The sequence below is a fragment of the Oncorhynchus kisutch genome, unplaced genomic scaffold (genome assembly GCF_002021735.2).
Source record: "Oncorhynchus kisutch isolate 150728-3 unplaced genomic scaffold, Okis_V2 scaffold1215, whole genome shotgun sequence".
NCBI classification, from domain to species: Eukaryota; Metazoa; Chordata; class Actinopteri; order Salmoniformes; family Salmonidae; genus Oncorhynchus; species Oncorhynchus kisutch.
In genome coordinates, this window is record NW_022263160.1 from 30,309 (window position 1) to 45,465 (window position 15,157).

Genomic DNA, 15,157 nt, shown 5'->3' on the forward strand with positions numbered 1-15,157 from the left:
ACTGTCTGTTCTAGTCCTATATAAAGCACAGAGGGGACTAGTTACTGTCTGTTCTAGTCCTATATAAAGCACAGAGGGGACTAGTTACTGTCTGTTCTAGTCCTATATAAAGCACAGAGGGGACTAGTTACTGTCTGTTCTAGTCCTATATAAAGTACAGAGGGGACTAGTTACTGTCTGTTCTAGTCCTATATAAAGCACAGAGGGGACTAGTTACTGTCTGTTCTAGTCCTATATAAAGCACAGAGGGGACTAGTTACTGTCTGTTCTACTCCTATATAAAGCACAGAGGGGACTAGTTACTGTCTGTTCTAGTCCTATATAAAGTACAGAGGGGACTAGTTACTGTCTGTTCTAGTCCTATATAAAGTACAGAGGAGACTAGTTACTGTCTGTTCTACTCCTATATAAAGTACAGACGGGACTAGTTACTGTCTGTTCTAGTCCAATATAAAGTACAGAGGGGACTAGTTACTGTCTGTTCTACTCCTATATAAAGTACAGAGGGGACTAGTTACTGTCTGTTCTAGTCCAATATAAAGTACAGAGGGGACTAGTTACTGTCTGTTCTACTCCTATATAAAGTACAGAGGGGACTAGTTACTGTCTGTTCTAGTCCTATATAAAGTACAGAGGGGACTAGTTACTGTCTGTTCTAGTCCTATATAAAGCACAGAGGGGACTAGTTACTGTCTGTTCTACTCCTATATAAAGTACAGAGGGGACTAGTTAGTCTGTTCTAGTCCTATATAAAGTACAGAGGGGACTAGTTACTGTCTGTTCTACTCCTATATAAAGTACAGAGGGGACTAATTACTGTCTGTTCTAGTCCTATATAAAGCACAGAGGGGACTAGTTACTGTCTGTTCTAGTCCTATATAAAGCACAGAGGGGACTAGTTACTGTCTGTTCTAGTCCTATATAAAGCACAGAGGGGACTAGTTACTGTCTGTTCTACTCCTATATAAAGCACAGAGGGGACTAGTTACTGTCTGTTCTAGTCCTATATAAAGTACAGAGGGGACTAGTTACTGTCTGTTCTAGTCCTATATAAAGTACAGAGGAGACTAGTTACTGTCTGTTCTACTCCTATATAAAGTACAGACGGGACTAGTTACTGTCTGTTCTAGTCCAATATAAAGTACAGAGGGGACTAGTTACTGTCTGTTCTACTCCTATATAAAGTACAGAGGGGACTAGTTACTGTCTGTTCTAGTCCAATATAAAGTACAGAGGGGACTAGTTACTGTCTGTTCTACTCCTATATAAAGTACAGAGGGGACTAGTTACTGTCTGTTCTAGTCCTATATAAAGTACAGAGGGGACTAGTTACTGTCTGTTCTAGTCCTATATAAAGCACAGAGGGGACTAGTTACTGTCTGTTCTACTCCTATATAAAGTACAGAGGGGACTAGTTAGTCTGTTCTAGTCCTATATAAAGTACAGAGGGGACTAGTTACTGTCTGTTCTACTCCTATATAAAGTACAGAGGGGACTAATTACTGTCTGTTCTAGTCCTATATAAAGCACAGAGGGGACTAGTTACTGTCTGTTCTAGTCCTATATAAAGTACAGAGGGGACTAGTTACTGTCTGTTCTAGTCCTATATAAAGCACAGAGGGGACTAGTTACTGTCTGTTCTACTCCTATATAAAGTACAGAGGGGACTAGTTACTGTCTGTTCTAGTCCTATATAGAGGGGACTAGTTACTGTCTGTTCTAGTCCTATATAAAGTACAGAGGGGACTAGTTACTGTCTGTTCTACTCCTATATAAAGTACAGAGGGGACTAGTTACTGTCTGTTCTAGTCCTATATAAAGTACAGAGGGGACTAGTTACTGTCTGTTCTAGTCCTATATAAAGCACAGAGGGGAATAGTTACTGTCTGTTCTACTCCTATATAGAGGGGACTAGTTACTGTCTGTTCTAGTCCTATATAAAGCACAGAGGGGACTAGTTACTGTCTGTTCTAGTCCTATATAGAGGGGACTAGTTACTGTCTGTTCTAGTCCTATATAAAGTACAGAGGGGACTAGTTACTGTCTGTTCTACTCCTATATAAAGTACAGAGGGGACTAGTTACTGTCTGTTCTACTCCTATATAAAGTACAGAGGGGACTAGTTACTGTCTGTTCTAGTCCTATATAAAGCACAGAGGGGACTAGTTACTGTCTGTTCTAGTCCTATATAGAGGGGACTAGTTACTGTCTGTTCTAGTCCTATATAAAGTACAGAGGGGACTAGTTACTGTCTGTTCTACTCCTATATAAAGTACAGAGGGGACTAGTTACTGTCTGTTCTACTCCTATATAAAGCACAGAGGGGACTAGTTACTGTCTGTTCTAGTCCTATATAAAGCACAGAGGGGACTAGTTACTGTCTGTTCTAGTCCTATATAGAGGGGACTAGTTACTGTCTGTTCTAGTCCTATATAAAGTACAGAGGGGACTAGTTACTGTCTGTTCTAGTCCTATATAAAGTACAGAGGGGACTAGTTACTGTCTGTTCTACTCCTATATAAAGTACAGAGGGGACTAGTTACTGTCTGTTCTACTCCTATATAAAGTACAGAGGGGACTAGTTACTGTCTGTTCTAGTCCTATATAAAGTACAGAGGGGACTAGTTACTGTCTGTTCTACTCCTATATAAAGTACAGAGGGGACTAGTTACTGTCTGTTCTAGTCCTATATAAAGTACAGAGGGGACTAGTTACTGTCTGTTCTACTCCTATATAAAGTACAGAGGGGACTAGTTACTGTCTGTTCTACTCCTATATAAAGTACAGAGGGGACTAGTTACTGTCTGTTCTACTCCTATATAAAGTGCAGAGGGGACTAGTTACTGTCTGTTCTACTCCTATATAAAGTACAGAGGGGACTAGTTACTGTCTGTTCTAGTCCTATATAAAGTACAGAGGGGACTAGTTACTGTCTGTTCTAGTCCTATATAAAGCACAGAGGGGACTAGTTACTGTCTGTTCTAGTCCTATATAAAGTACAGAGGGGACTAGTTACTGTCTGTTCTACTCCTATATAAAGTACAGAGGGGACTAGTTACTGTCTGTTCTACTCCTATATAAAGTACAGAGGGGACTAGTTACTGTCTGTTCTAGTCCTATATAAAGTACAGAGGGGACTAGTTACTGTCTGTTCTAGTCCTATATAAAGCACAGAGGGGACTAGTTACTGTCTGTTCTAGTCCTATATAAGCACAGAGGGGACTAGTTACTGTCTGTTCTAGTCCTATATAAGCACAGAGGGGACTAAATACTGTCTGTTCTAGTCCTATATAAAGTACAGAGGGACTAGTTAGTCTGTTCTAGTCCTATATAAAGTACAGAGGGGACTAGTTACTGTCTGTTCTACTCCTATATAAAGTACAGAGGGGACTTGTTACTGTCTGTTCTAGTCCTATATAAGCACAGAGGGGACTAGTTACTGTCTGTTCTAGTCCTATATAAAGTACAGAGGGACTAGTTAGTCTGTTCTAGTCCTATATAAAGTACAGTGGGAACTAGTTACTGTCTGTTCTACTCCTATATAAAGCACAGAGGGGACTAGTTACTGTCTGTTCTAGTCCTATATAAAGCACAGAGGGGACTAGTTACTGTCTGTTCTAGTCCTATATAAGCACAGAGGGGACTAAATACTGTCTGTTCTAGTCCTATATAAAGTACAGAGGGACTAGTTAGTCTGTTCTAGTCCTATATAAAGTACAGAGGGGACTAGTTACTGTCTGTTCTACTCCTATATAAAGTACAGAGGGGACTTGTTACTGTCTGTTCTAGTCCTATATAAGCACAGAGGGGACTAGTTACTGTCTGTTCTAGTCCTATATAAAGTACAGAGGGACTAGTTAGTCTGTTCTAGTCCTATATAAAGTACAGTGGGAACTAGTTACTGTCTGTTCTACTCCTATATAAAGCACAGAGGGGACTAGTTACTGTCTGTTCTAGTCCTATATAAAGCACAGAGGGGACTAGTTACTGTCTGTTCTACTCCTATATAAAGCACAGAGGGGACTAGTTACTGTCTGTTCTAGTCCTATATAAAGTACAGAGGGGACTAGTTACTGTCTGTTCTAGTCCTATATAAAGCACAGAGGGGACTAGTTACTGTCTGTTCTAGTCCTATATAGAGGGGACTAGTTACTGTCTGTTCTACTCCTATATAAAGCACAGAGGGGACTAGTTACTGTCTGTTCTACTCCTATATAAAGTACAGAGGGGACTAGTTACTGTCTGTTCTACTCCTATATAAAGTACAGAGGGGACTAGTTACTGTCTGTTCTACTCCTATATAAAGTACAGAGGGGACTAGTTACTGTCTGTTCTACTCCTATATAAAGCACAGAGGGGACTAGTTACTGTCTGTTCTAGTCCTATATAAAGCACAGAGGGGACTAGTTACTGTCTGTTCTAGTCCTATATAAAGTACAGAGGGGACTAGTTACTGTCTGTTCTAGTCCTATATAAAGTACAGAGGGACTAGTTACTGTCTGTTCTAGTCCTATATAAAGTACAGAGGGGACTAGTTACTGTCTGTTCTAGTCCTATATAAAGTACAGAGGGAGTAGTTACTGTCTGTTCTTGTCCTATATAAAGTACAGAGGGGACTAGTTACTGTCTGTTCTAGTCCTATATAGAGGGGACTAGTTACTGTCTGTTCTAGTCCTATATAAAGTACAGAGGGGACTAGTTACTGTCTGTTCTAGTCCTATATAAAGTACAGAGGGACTAGTTACTGTCTGTTCTAGTCCTATATAAAGTACAGAGGGGACTAGTTACTGTCTGTTCTAGTCCTATATAAAGCACAGAGGGGACTAGTTACTGTCTGTTCTAGTCCTATATAAAGTACAGAGGGGACTAGTTACTGTCTGTTCTAGTCCTATATAAAGTACAGAGGGGACTAGTTACTGTCTGTTCTAGTCCTATATAAAGCACAGAGGGGACTAGTTACTGTCTGTTCTAGTCCTATATAAAGTACAGAGGGGACTAGTTACTGTCTGTTCTAGTCCTATATAAAGCACAGAGGGGACTAGTTACTGTCTGTTCTAGTCCTATATAAAGTACAGAGGGGACTAGTTACTGTCTGTTCTAGTCCTATATAAAGTACAGAGGGGACTAGTTACTGTCTGTTCTAGTCCTATATAAAGTACAGAGGGGACTAGTTACTGTCTGTTCTAGTCCTATATAAAGCACAGAGGGGACTAGTTACTGTCTGTTCTAGTCCTATATAAAGCACAGAGGGGACTAGTTACTGTCTGTTCTAGTCCTATATAAAGTACAGAGGGGACTAGTTACTGTCTGTTCTAGTCCTATATAAAGCACAAAGGGGACTAGTTACTGTCTGTTCTAGTCCTATATAAAGTACAGAGGGGACTAGTTACTGTCTGTTCTAGTCCTATATAAAGCACAGAGGGGACTAGTTACTGTCTGTTCTAATCCTATATAAAGTACAGAGGGGACTAGTTACTGTCTGTTCTACTCCTATATAAAGTACAGAGGGGACTAGTTACTGTCTGTTCTAGTCCTATATAAAGTACAGAGGGGACTAGTTACTGTCTGTTCTAGTCCTATATAAAGCACAGAGGGGACTAGTTACTGCCTGTTCTAGTCCTATATAAAGTACAGAGGGGACTAGTTACTGTCTGTTCTACTCCTATATAGAGGGGACTAGTTACTGTCTGTTCTAGTCCTATATAAAGTACAGAGGGGACTAGTTACTGTCTGTTCTAGTCCTATATAAAGCACAGAGGGGACTAGTTACTGTCTGTTCTACTCCTATATAGAGGGGACTAGTTACTGTCTGTTCTACTCCTATATAAAGTACAGAGGGGACTAGTTACTGTCTGTTCTACTCCTATATAAAGCACAGAGGGGACTAGTTACTGTCTGTTCTAGTCCTATATAAAGCACAGAGGGGACTAGTTACTGTCTGTTCTACTCCTATATAAAGTACAGAGGGGACTAGTTACTGTCTGTTCTACTCCTATATAAAGTACAGAGGGGACTAGTTACTGTCTGTTCTAGTCCTATATAAAGTACAGAGGGGACTAGTTACTGTCCGTTCTAGTCCTATATAAAGCACAGAGGGGACTAGTTACTGTCTGTTCTAGTCCTATATAAAGTACAGAGGGGACTAGTTACTGTCTGTTCTAGTCCTATATAAAGCACAGAGGGGACTAGTTACTGTCTGTTCTACTCCTATATAAAGTACAGAGGGGACTAGTTACTGTCTGTTCTAGTCCTATATAAAGTACAGAGGGGACTAGTTACTGTCTGTTCTAGTCCTATATAAAGCACAGAGGGGACTAGTTACTGTCTGTTCAAATCCTATATAAAGTACAGAGGGGACTAGTTACTGTCTGTTCTACTCCTATATAAAGTACAGAGGGGACTAGTTACTGTCTGTTCTAGTCCTATATAAAGTACAGAGGGGACTAGTTACTGTCTGTTCTAGTCCTATATAAAGTACAGAGGGGACTAGTTACTGTCTGTTCTAGTCCTATATAAAGCACAGAGGGGACTAGTTTACTGTCTGTTCTAGTCCTATATAAAGTACAGAGGGGACTAGTTACTGTCTGTTCTAGTCCTATATAAAGCACAGAGGGGACTAGTTACTGTCTGTTCTAGTCCTATATAAAGCACAGAGGGGACTAGTTACTGTCTGTTCTACTCCTATATAAAGTACAGAGGGGACTAGTTAGTCTGCTCTAGTCCTATATAAAGTACAGAGGGGACTAGTTACTGTCTGTTCTACTCCTATATAAAGTACAGAGGGGACTAATTACTGTCTGTTCTAGTCCTATATAAAGCACAGAGGGGACTAGTTACTGTCTGTTCTAGTCCTATATAAAGTACAGAGGGGACTAGTTACTGTCTGTTCTAGTCCTATATAAAGCACAGAGGGGACTAGTTACTGTCTGTTCTAGTCCTATATAAAGTACAGAGGGGACTAATTACTGTCTGTTCTAGTCCTATATAAAGCACAGAGGGGACTAGTTACTGTCTGTTCTAGTCCTATATAAAGTACAGAGGGGACTAGTTACTGTCTGTTCTACTCCTATATAAAGCACAGAGGGGACTAGTTACTGTCTGTTCTAGTCCTATATAAAGTACAGAGGGGACTAGTTACTGTCTGTTCTAGTCCTATATAAAGCACAGAGGGGACTAGTTACTGTCTGTTCTAGTCCTATATAGAGGGGACTAGTTACTGTCTGTTCTACTCCTATATAAAGCACAGAGGGGACTAGTTACTGTCTGTTCTACTCCTATATAAAGTACAGAGGGGACTAGTTACTGTCTGTTCTACTCCTATATAAAGTACAGAGGGGACTAGTTACTGTCTGTTCTACTCCTATATAAAGTACAGAGGGGACTAGTTACTGTCTGTTCTACTCCTATATAAAGCACAGAGGGGACTAGTTACTGTCTGTTCTAGTCCTATATAAAGCACAGAGGGGACTAGTTACTGTCTGTTCTAGTCCTATATAAAGTACAGAGGGGACTAGTTACTGTCTGTTCTAGTCCTATATAAAGTACAGAGGGACTAGTTACTGTCTGTTCTAGTCCTATATAAAGTACAGAGGGGACTAGTTACTGTCTGTTCTAGTCCTATATAAAGTACAGAGGGAGTAGTTACTGTCTGTTCTTGTCCTATATAAAGTACAGAGGGGACTAGTTACTGTCTGTTCTAGTCCTATATAGAGGGGACTAGTTACTGTCTGTTCTAGTCCTATATAAAGTACAGAGGGGACTAGTTACTGTCTGTTCTAGTCCTATATAAAGGACAGAGGACTAGTTTACTGTCTGTTCTAGTCCTATATAAAGTACAGAGGGGACTAGTTACTGTCTGTTCTAGTCCTATATAAAGCACAGAGGGGACTAGTTACTGTCTGTTCTAGTCCTATATAAAGTACAGAGGGGACTAGTTACTGTCTGTTCTAGTCCTATATAAAGTACAGAGGGGACTAGTTACTGTCTGTTCTAGTCCTATATAAAGCACAGAGGGGGACTAGTTACTGTCTGTTCTAGTCCTATATAAAGTACAGAGGGGACTAGTTACTGTCTGTTCTAGTCTATATAAAGCACAGAGGGGACTAGTTATACTGTCTGTTCTAGTCCTATTATAAAGTACAGAGGGGACTAGTTACTGTCTGTTCTAGTCCTATATAAAGCACAGAGGGGACTAGTTACTGTCTGTTCTAGTCCTATATAAAGTACAGAGGGGACTAGTTACTGTCTGTTCTAGTCCTATATAAAGCTACAGAGGGGACTAGTTACTGTCTGTTCTAGTCCTATATAAAGTACAGAGGGGACTAGTTACTGTCTGTTCTAGTCCTATATAAAGCACAGAGGGGACTAGTTTACTGTCTGTTTCTAGTCCTATATAAAGCACAGAGGGGACTAGTTACTGTCTGTTCTAGTCCTATATAAAGTACAGAGGGGACTAGTTACTGTCTGTTCTAGTCCTATAATAAAGCACAAGAGGGACTAGTTACTGTCTGTTCTAGTCCTATATAAAGTACAGAGGGGACTAGTTACTGTCTGTTCTAGTCCTATATAAAGCAACAGAGGGGACTAGTTACTGTCTGTTCTAAGTCCTATATAAAGTACAGAGGGGGACTAGTTACTCTGTCTGTTCTAGTCCTATATAAGTAGCAGAGGGGGACTAGTTACTGTCTGTTCTACTCTATATAGAGGGGACTTTTTTTTACTGTCTGGTTCTAGTCCTATATAAAGTACAGAGGGGACTAGTTACTGTCTGTTTCTAGTCCTATATAAAGCACAGAGGGGACTAGTTACTGTCTGTTCTACTCCTATATAGAGGGGACTATTACTGTCTGTTCTACTCCTATATAAAGTACAGAGGGGGACTAGTTACTGTCTGTTCTACTCCTATATAAAGCACAGAGGGGACTAGTTACTGTCTGTTCTAGTCCTATATAAAGCACAGAGGGGACTAGTTACTGTCTGTTCTACTCCTATATAAGTACAGAGGGGACTAGTTACTGTCTGTTCTACTCCTATATAAAGTACAGAGGGGACTAGTTACTGTCTGTTCTAGTCCTATATAAAGTACAGAGGGGACTAGTTACTGTCCGTTCTAGTCCTATATAAAGCACAGAGGGGGACTAGTTACTGTCTGTTCTAGTCCTATATAAAGTACAGAGGGGACTAGTTACTGTCTGTTCTAGTCCTATATAAAGCACAGAGGGGACTAGTTACTGTCTGTTCTACTCCTATATAAAGTACAGAGGGGACTAGTTACTGTCTGTTCTAGTCCTATATAAGTACAGAGGGGACTAGTTACTGTCTGTTCTAGTCCTATATAAAGCACAGAGGGGACTAGTTACTGTCTGTTCAAATCCTATATAAAGTACAGAGGGGACTAGTTACTGTCTGTTCTACTCCTATATAAAGTACAGAGGGGACTAGTTACTGTCTGTTCTAGTCCTATATAAAGTACAGAGGGGACTAGTTACTGTCTGTTCTAGTCCTATATAAGTACAGAGGGGACTAGTTACTGTCTGTTCTAGTCCTATATAAAGCACAGAGGGGACTAGTTACTGTCTGTTCTAGTCCTATATAAAGTACAGAGGGGACTAGTTACTGTCTGTTCTAGTCCTATATAAAGCACAGAGGGGACTAGTTACTGTCTGTTCTAGTCCTATATAAAGCACAGAGGGGACTAGTTACTGTCTGTTCTACTCCTATATAAAGTACAGAGGGGACTAGTTAGTCTGCTCTAGTCCTATATAAAGTACAGAGGGGACTAGTTACTGTCTGTTCTACTCCTATATAAAGTACAGAGGGGACTAATTACTGTCTGTTCTAGTCCTATATAAAGCACAGAGGGGACTAGTTACTGTCTGTTCTAGTCCTATATAAAGTACAGAGGGGACTAGTTACTGTCTGTTCTAGTCCTATATAAAGCACAGAGGGGACTAGTTACTGTCTGTTCTAGTCCTATATAAAGTACAGAGGGGACTAATTACTGTCTGTTCTAGTCCTATATAAAGCACAGAGGGGACTAGTTACTGTCTGTTCTAGTCCTATATAAAGTACAGAGGGGACTAGTTACTGTCTGTTCTACTCCTATATAAAGCACAGAGGGGACTAGTTACTGTCTGTTCTAGTCCTATATAAAGTACAGAGGGGACTAGTTACTGTCTGTTCTAGTCCTATATAAAGCACAGAGGGGACTAGTTACTGTCTGTTCTAGTCCTATATAGAGGGGACTAGTTACTGTCTGTTCTACTCCTATATAAAGCACAGAGGGGACTAGTTTACTGTCTGTTCTACTCCTATATAAAGTACAGAGGGGACTAGTTACTGTCTGTTCTACTCCTATATAAAGTACAGAGGGGACTAGTTACTGTCTGTTCTACTCCTATATAAAGTACAGAGGGGACTAGTTACTGTCTGTTCTACTCCTATATAAAGCACAGAGGGGACTAGTTACTGTCTGTTCTAGTCCTATATAAAGCACAGAGGGGACTAGTTACTGTCTGTTCTAGTCCTATATAAAGTACAGAGGGGACTAGTTACTGTCTGTTCTAGTCCTATATAAAGTACAGAGGGACTAGTTACTGTCTGTTCTAGTCCTATATAAAGTACTGAGGGGACTAGTTACTGTCTGTTCTAGTCCTATATAAAGTACAGAGGGAGTAAGTTACTGTCTGTTCTTGTCCTATATAAAGTACAGAGGGGACTAGTTACTGTCTGTTCTAGTCCTATATAGAGGGGACTAGTTACTGTCTGTTCTAGTCCTATATAAAGTACAGAGGGGACTAGTTACTGTCTGTTCTAGTCCTATATAAAGTACAGAGGGACTAGTTACTGTCTGTTCTAGTCCTATATAAAGTACAGAGGGGACTAGTTACTGTCTGTTCTAGTCCTATATAAAGCACAGAGGGGACTAGTTACTGTCTGTTCTAGTCCTATATAAAGTACAGAGGGGACTAGTTACTGTCTGTTCTAGTCCTATATAAAGTACAGAGGGGACTAGTTACTGTCTGTTCTAGTCCTATATAAAGCACAGAGGGGACTAGTTACTGTCTGTTCTAGTCCTATATAAAGTACAGAGGGGACTAGTTACTGTCTGTTCTAGTCCTATATAAAGCACAGAGGGGACTAGTTACTGTCTGTTCTAGTCCTATATAAAGTACAGAGGGGACTAGTTACTGTCTGTTCTAGTCCTATATAAAGTACAGAGGGGACTAGTTACTGTCTGTTCTAGTCCTATATAAAGTACAGAGGGGACTAGTTACTGTCTGTTCTAGTCCTATATAAGCACAGAGGGGACTAGTTACTGTCTGTTCTAGTCCTATATAAAGCACAGAGGGGACTAGTTACTGTCTGTTCTAGTCCTATATAAAGTACAGAGGGGACTAGTTACTGTCTGTTCTAGTCCTATATAAAGCACAAAGGGGACTAGTTACTGTCTGTTCTAGTCCTATATAAAGTACAGAGGGGACTAGTTACTGTCTGTTCTAGTCCTATATAAAGCACAGAGGGGACTAGTTACTGTCTGTTCTAATCCTATATAAAGTACAGAGGGGACTAGTTACTGTCTGTTCTACTCCTATATAAAGTACAGAGGGGACTAGTTACTGTCTGTTCTAGTCCTATATAAAGTACAGAGGGGACTAGTTACTGTCTGTTCTAGTCCTATATAAAGCACAGAGGGGACTAGTTACTGCCTGTTCTAGTCCTATATAAAGTACAGAGGGGACTAGTTACTGTCTGTTCTACTCCTATATAGAGGGGACTAGTTACTGTCTGTTCTAGTCCTATATAAAGTACAGAGGGGACTAGTTACTGTCTGTTCTAGTCCTATATAAAGCACAGAGGGGACTAGTTACTGTCTGTTCTACTCCTATATAGAGGGGACTAGTTACTGTCTGTTCTACTCCTATATAAAGTACAGAGGGGACTAGTTACTGTCTGTTCTACTCCTATATAAAGCACAGAGGGGACTAGTTACTGTCTGTTCTAGTCCTATATAAAGCACAGAGGGGACTAGTTACTGTCTGTTCTACTCCTATATAAAGTACAGAGGGGACTAGTTACTGTCTGTTCTACTCCTATATAAAGTACAGAGGGGACTAGTTACTGTCTGTTCTAGTCCTATATAAGTACAGAGGGGACTAGTTACTGTCCGTTCTAGTCCTATATAAAGCACAGAGGGGACTAGTTACTGTCTGTTCTAGTCCTATATAAAGTACAGAGGGGACTAGTTACTGTCTGTTCTAGTCCTATATAAAGCACAGAGGGGACTAGTTACTGTCTGTTCTACTCCTATATAAAGTACAGAGGGGACTAGTTACTGTCTGTTCTAGTCCTATATAAAGTACAGAGGGGACTAGTTACTGTCTGTTCTAGTCCTATATAAAGCACAGAGGGGACTAGTTACTGTCTGTTCAAATCCTATATAAAGTACAGAGGGGACTAGTTACTGTCTGTTCTACTCCTATATAAAGTACAGAGGGGACTAGTTACTGTCTGTTCTAGTCCTATATAAAGTACAGAGGGGACTAGTTACTGTCTGTTCTAGTCCTATATAAAGTACAGAGGGGACTAGTTACTGTCTGTTCTAGTCCTATATAAAGCACAGAGGGGACTAGTTACTGTCTGTTCTAGTCCTATATAAAGTACAGAGGGGACTAGTTACTGTCTGTTCTAGTCCTATATAAAGCACAGAGGGGACTAGTTACTGTCTGTTCTAGTCCTATATAAAGCACAGAGGGGACTAGTTACTGTCTGTTCTACTCCTATATAAAGTACAGAGGGGACTAGTTAGTCTGCTCTAGTCCTATATAAAGTACAGAGGGGACTAGTTACTGTCTGTTCTACTCCTATATAAAGTACAGAGGGGACTAATTACTGTCTGTTCTAGTCCTATATAAAGCACAGAGGGGACTAGTTACTGTCTGTTCTAGTCCTATATAAAGTACAGAGGGGACTAGTTACTGTCTGTTCTAGTCCTATATAAAGCACAGAGGGGACTAGTTACTGTCTGTTCTACTCCTATATAAAGTACAGAGGGGACTAGTTACTGTCTGTTCTAGTCCTATATAGAGGGGACTAGTTACTGTCTGTTCTAGTCCTATATAAAGTACAGAGGGGACTAGTTACTGTCTGTTCTACTCCTATATAAAGTACAGAGGGGACTAGTTACTGTCTGTTCTAGTCCTATATAAAGTACAGAGGGGACTAGTTACTGTCTGTTCTAGTCCTATATAAAGCACAGAGGGGAATAGTTACTGTCTGTTCTACTCCTATATAGAGGGGACTAGTTACTGTCTGTTCTAGTCCTATATAAAGCACAGAGGGGACTAGTTACTGTCTGTTCTAGTCCTATATAGAGGGGACTAGTTACTGTCTGTTCTAGTCCTATATAAAGTACAGAGGGGACTAGTTACTGTCTGTTCTACTCCTATATAAAGTACAGAGGGGACTAGTTACTGTCTGTTTCTACTCCTATATAAAGCACAGAGGGGACTAGTTACTGTCTGTTCTACTCCTATATAAAGCACAGAGGGGACTAGTTACTGTCTGTTCTAGTCCTATATAAAGCACAGAGGGGACTAGTTACTGTCTGTTCTACTCCTATATAGAGGGGACTAGTTACTGTCTGTTCTAGTCCTATATAAAGCACAGAGGGGACTAGTTACTGTCTGTTCTAGTCCTATATAGAGGGGACTAGTTACTGTCTGTTCTAGTCCTATATAAAGTACAGAGGGACTAGTTACTGTCTGTTCTACTCCTATATAAAGTACAGAGGGGACTAGTTACTGTCTGTTCTACTCCTATATAAAGCACAGAGGGGACTAGTTACTGTCTGTTCTACTCCTATATAAAGCACAGAGGGGACTAGTTACTGTCTGTTCTAGTCCTATATAAAGCACAGAGGGGACTAGTTACTGTCTGTTCTACTCCTATATAAAGTACAGAGGGGACTAGTTACTGTCTGTTCTACTCCTATATAAAGTACAGAGGGGACTAGTTACTGTCTGTTCTAGTCCTATATAAAGTACAGAGGGGACTAGTTACTGTCCGTTCTAGTCCTATATAAGCACAGAGGGGACTAGTTACTGTCTGTTCTAGTCCTATATAAAGTACAGAGGGGACTAGTTACTGTCTGTTCTAGTCCTATATAAAGCACAGAGGGGACTAGTTACTGTCTGTTCTACTCCTATATAAAGTACAGAGGGGACTAGTTACTGTCTGTTCTAGTCCTATATAAAGTACAGAGGGGACTAGTTACTGTCTGTTCTAGTCCTATATAAAGCACAGAGGGGACTAGTTACTGTCTGTTCAAATCCTATATAAAGTACAGAGGGGACTAGTTACTGTCTGTTCTACTCCTATATAAAGTACAGAGGGGACTAGTTACTGTCTGTTCTAGTCCTATATAAAGTACAGAGGGGACTAGTTACTGTCTGTTCTAGTCCTATATAAAGTACAGAGGGGACTAGTTACTGTCTGTTCTAGTCCTATATAAAGCACAGAGGGGACTAGTTACTGTCTGTTCTAGTCCTATATAAAGTACAGAGGGGACTAGTTACTGTCTGTCTAGTCCTATATAAAGCACAGAGGGGACTAGTTACTGTCTGTTCTAGTCCTATATAAAGCACAGAGGGGACTAGTTACTGTCTGTTCTACTCCTATATAAAGTACAGAGGGGACTAGTTAGTCTGCTCTAGTCCTATATAAAGTACAGAGGGGACTAGTTACTGTCTGTTCTACTCCTATATAAAGTACAGAGGGGACTAATTACTGTCTGTTCTAGTCCTATATAAAGCACAGAGGGGACTAGTTACTGTCTGTTCTAGTCCTATATAAAGTACAGAGGGGACTAGTTACTGTCTGTTCTAGTCCTATATAAAGCACAGAGGGGACTAGTTACTGTCTGTTCTACTCCTATATAAAGTACAGAGGGGACTAGTTACTGTCTGTTCTAGTCCTATATAGAGGGGACTAGTTACTGTCTGTTCTAGTCCTATATAAAGTACAGAGGGGACTAGTTACTGTCTGTTCTACTCCTATATAAAGTACAGAGGGGACTAGTTACTGTCTGTTCTAGTCCTATATAAAGTACAGAGGGGACTAGTTACTGTCTGTTCTAGTCCTATATAAAGCACAGAGG